Source organism: Mus musculus, chromosome Y (genome assembly GCF_000001635.26).
Source record: "Mus musculus strain C57BL/6J chromosome Y, GRCm38.p6 C57BL/6J".
Classification (NCBI taxonomy): Eukaryota; Metazoa; Chordata; class Mammalia; order Rodentia; family Muridae; genus Mus; species Mus musculus.
In genome coordinates, this window is record NC_000087.7 from 48,956,703 (window position 1) to 48,961,889 (window position 5,187).

Below are 5,187 nucleotides of genomic sequence, written 5' to 3' on the forward strand. Positions count from 1 at the left end.
AACCGCAGTATTAAAAAGGTGGAGAACCACTCTCTGGAACTTTGAAAACTGAAGCATGGTGTGCCTCCCAGACTGTCTTTGACATGAGTCTGAGATATACTTCTGACTCTGATCTTCTTGTTACCTTTTGTTTCTTGTGATCATATGGGGTTAACCTAGAAAGTATATTCAAATGCCCTATGTGAGAGCATGTTCAGAATTCATTTTGTGAAGCAATGTGCTCTAGTATATTTAGGACAGAGCTGTCTTTGGGACCAGTCCTCTTCTGTATGCCTGTGTGTCATTCATTTTCTCTTTATTTGTTTATTGTTTTTTGTTTTTTCGAGGCAGGGATTCTCTGTTTAGCCCTGGTTGTCATGGAATTCAATCTGGAGTTCAGGCTGACCTTGAACTCATAAATTTGCCTGCCCCTGCCTCTGCCTACCAAGAGCAGGGATAAAAGGTATGCACCACTACACTGTCTTCTTTTATTTATCATTCTGCTATTAACTTATTGTGTCTAGGTGGTTGTTTTCAATCTATTTTGTTTTATTTTATTTTATTTTATGAGGCATTTTCTTTATTTTCATTTCAAATGTTATCCCCTTCCCTGGTTTCCCCTCTGAAAACCCACTATGCCATCCCTCCTCTCAGTAATCAACAAAATACCCACTCCTACTTCCTAGTCCTGACATTCCCTTACACTGGGGTATAGAGCCTTCTCCTGAACAGGAGCTTCACCTCTCACTGGTGTCCAAATAGGCCATTCTCTGCTACATATGAAGCTGCAGCCATGGGCCCCGCCCTATGTGCTCTTTGGTTGGTCTTTTTTTAATTGTATATTTTCTTTATATACATTTCAAATGATGTCCGTTTTCAGTTTCCCACCCTTCCAGAAACCCTCTATCCCATCCCCTCCCCACTGCTTTAATGAGGGTCTTCCTCCATCTGGATACCCATTCCCACATCACATTGTGGTGGCTAGCAAGGTTACCTCTCTGTCTCCTCATCATTCTACAGCATATTGGTGATCCTGTGGATGATGGGGAAAAGAACACTGGATTCTGACCATTGCAGAGTACCATCCAGTACATCAATCTCAAGCCACACGTGGGTACATCTTCCTCAAAAGTATCTTGTCCTGTTCATAGCAGCTAGTTGGCTATTTTGTGTACCTGGGCCAAGATTGAGGTGTCTGCTACCTGCACAAGCACTTCCCAATACACTTTGGGGATCATCTGTGCCAGGAAGTCAGGGTTGAACTCCACAGGGTTTTTGAGGATTTAAGTGGCCTGCAGGCTCAGACAGAACACTTGCATGCCCACACCCCGCACATGTGAGTTTAGCAGGTTGTAGATTAGCAGTTTCACACTGTCACATTGGACTTCTTGACAGGACTTATTTTTTTCATCATTAATTTAGTTATCTATTTACAATTTAAATGATAACTTCCTTCACAGTTTCCCATCAACAAATCCCCATTCCAATCCCCCTCTCCTCCCTTCTCTTTTGAAAAAGATTAGTTTGTGTTATTCTTCCACATCACACTCCATCACTGAGTGAAATCAGGGCAGGAACCCATGTAGGATTATAGGCAGGGTACATGGAGCAAGGCTGCTTATTGGCTTGTTTCTCAACACAGTTTTCTCAGCTTTTCTACTTACAAAATTTAAAAATGCCTTTTAACTTTTATTTTAATAACATATATGTATATATAAAAATGTTTTGTTTGCGTGAATGTCTGTGGGCCTTTTTTGTCCAGGGTTCACAGAGTCCATAAGAGGGAGCTTGGTCCCTTGATATTGGAGCTTCATGAGGCTGTGAGCTGCCACCTGAGTTCTGTGATTCAAATCCTAACCTTCTAAGAGAGCAGCCAGTTCTCTTAAACACTGACTCATTTTTCAAACACTACCCTCAGGTTGCTTTCTTATATATTTTATCACCATCTTTGCAGAGATAGCACCACTCACTGAGTAATGGATCCTCTCCCATCAACTGTTAATCAGCTGTCTCATGTGAGACTATGCCAGGGCCTAGCAAACACAGACGTGGATACTCACAGTCAGCTATTATATGGATCACAGGGTTCCCAATGGAGGAGATAGAGAAAGTACACAAGAAGCTAAAGGAATCTGCAACCCTACAGATGGAACCACATTATTAACTTATCAGTACCCCGGAGCTCTGGACTCTAGCTACATTTGTATCAAAAGATGACCTAGTCAGCCATCACTGGAAAGAGAGGCCCATTGGACAACCAAACTTTATATGCCCCAGTACAGGGCAATGCTAGAGCCAAAAAATAAATGGGAATTGGTGGGTAGGGAAGTGGGGAGGAGGGTATGGGGAACCTTTGGTGTAGCATTGGAAATGTAATTGAGGAAAACACGTAATAAAAATATTTTTTAAAAAAGAAGGACTGAAGTATCTAAAAAAAAGGGGGGGGGAAATATCCAACAGTCAAATCAGACCCAGAACGACACAAATTGCATGTTTTCACCTATGTATGGAGTTAGCTTGTAAGGTTTATATATGTTTGTTTTTCATTTAGGGTAACAGAGATGAGCTATCTAGTAAGGAACCATAAAGAAGGAGGAGTTCTTCCAAGGAAGGGGAAGTAGAATATAGTGGTATAAAGGAATGAAGAAGACACTAAAATAGGAGGGTTAAATGTGGAGGGAAATATCAGGCCAAGCATCTGAGACTAGAAAGGTCATAAAACACTAAGTGAAAATCTGCCATCATAAATTTTGTTAAATAACCACAGCAGTAAAATGACTTCTCATGAATCCTAATGGCTCCACCCATATGTTAGTATATATGCCTCAGCCTTCATCAGAGGTGAGTTTCCTACAAAACTGGTAATAATCACAGAAAGACACAACTGGACAATGCACAGAGAGTGAGAGACTCAGAGAATTAAAGATTAAAGAGGATGCCTTTATCGAGCTCTCTCCTTCAAGAATCAGGAATCTATGCAAAGAAAAGTCAGAAAAATAATCCTGACCAGAGGTAGAGATAATGGATAGTATCAATGAATTGTATCATGGGTATTCCATGTTTTTTTTTGCCTAATATACACTTAAGAATGAGTGCATATTATGTGTGTTCTTGTTTTTGGGTGATGTTCTATAAGTATCTGTTAAATTCATTCGGCCCATAACTTCTGTTAGTTTCACTGTGTCTCTGAGTACGATGGTAGGAGGATAAACAGGGAGATGGATACTTTCAGGTCACATAAGATGGAAAATTTAAAGAAAATTTTCTAAGAAAACAAATAAACATGGCTATAGCCTCATCTAATGTAGACAGATCCAATTTGAGGTTCCCTCTTCCCAGGTGACTTTAGCTTCATGTCAAGAAGGCAAACACTTACTAGCACACACAGGTTAACATAAAAGCATTTACAGCCATGTATAAAAACATCACACCAATGAACTAAGATATTATGTGGACGTTCCATGGCATAAACTTCAGAAAGACATAATTTTTTTACAGTTTATCTCAGCTTTAAAGTGTAAATCCTCAAAGGAGGGCCATGGTCCAGTGCTGTTCTCAATAGACAGCTCCTGATTTTCTAGACTCACCTCTTATATTAATCTGTGAAGTCACCTCACAATCTCACATTTCTTCTGCACAGCATTAGAGATGCCAATTAAAACTAGACTTTGGAAGTATATTAATAAGTTGGCCTTATCTTCATATTCCCTGCCCTTAATCATGGGAAACTTGCCCAGACTAGATGTCTCAGCCATTCTCACCGACAGTTTTCCTGGTAAATAGGTGGTTGAGAGAAAGAAATTATTTTAAGACCCAACCAGTTTAGTTTATCAGGATATTTGAAATGAAGCTGACATCATTTGGCACAAAAAATAAAGAGAGTCTCCTGTTTTGTGGAGAACTGAGAGAGAATTAGGGACTGGGGCCGGAGGGTAAGTGACTATCCTTAAGGAGAGTCAGTCCAGACCTAGAGGCTGGGTCTGACAGCATGCAGAGGAGTGCAGTTCAATTCCCTGCAGCTTCCTGGAAGGAGCACTGTTTCTCTTCAAATTGTGACAGGGATGGCACCCACAAGGGGGCAGAATGCAGTGGTTTTCTAGACTTCTTTTGAGCCATCATGGTACTGATTACCACTCTTTCACTTGCTATTACAGATGAGCAAACTCAATAGGGTGACAAGTATGATCTGCTGACACCAGAATCTCTAATTGCAAAACCCTTACAGGGCATGCCATTTTCCCTCCATGCTTGGAATAAAAAGAAAGGATTGGGCTCACAGGACTAAGCATCCTCTGACTAGCTTTTAGAGAAGAGGCTGCACTGAAGTCCAAAATTGAGACTTTGGTGTTTACTGAGAGTTTAAAAGCTAAGAACCTGTAACATTTGCTCTGTGGTACTGAAAAATATTGTTCTGAAAAGTGTATGAGAACATAAAGATGAACATGTAGCTTAAGGAGCACCATTACTCTGATAGAACATCAGGCACCTGACATTCATTTAATACATTGAAATAACCACCAAATCCCAAAAAAAAACCCTCCTCAAGTGTACATTACAAGTTTCTGCTCCGGCTTAAGATACAAGTCTTCAAGAAAACACAATATGGCACTAGTCAGAAAAAGAAGTCATTTATTGATCAAGTTGCCTTATTAACAAAAAATATCAGCAATGGGTTGACGTTGCTTAGCACCTACATAAATTTGGAATAAATGGAAATAAAATTTCAGTAACAGATCAGGAGTACAATAAAAACATTATAATGTTACAGTAATATGGAGAGAAATAACTAGTGTTAAAGAATTCAAATCCCTGTCTAAGCTAGAGATGTGACTCGATGGTAGTGTTTGATTTGCATACATGCTAAACCCACCACCAGAAAAGAAAAACAAAACAGACACCAAAAAAAGAAGATACTCACAATTCAGTTTATCTGTTTGTTGTGAGTAAATCCACAGCAAATATGAATGGTTAACAACACAGGAAGGTATTATGCAAAGGAAGTCACACACACTCACCCTCATGCACACACACACACACACACAAGGAAAAAGAACACAGAAGAAAAAAGAACAGTCCAGTCAGGAAGCTATTGAAGAGAGTCCTTTAAAACTTATGATAAAGAAGATAAAGTGTATTTCTTCACAATTGGTGGTTTCTGGTGGACAGTAATTAAGGATTCATTTTTATAGTTGGTGTTTGATATTTTCT

General features: G+C 39.6%; 1 pseudogene; it reads right to left on the reverse strand.

The window, feature by feature from the left end:
• Window positions 1-969: 969 nt before the first annotated feature.
• Window positions 970-3,734, reverse strand: Gm46706 (annotated as a pseudogene).
• Window positions 3,735-5,187: the final 1,453 nt, after the last annotated feature.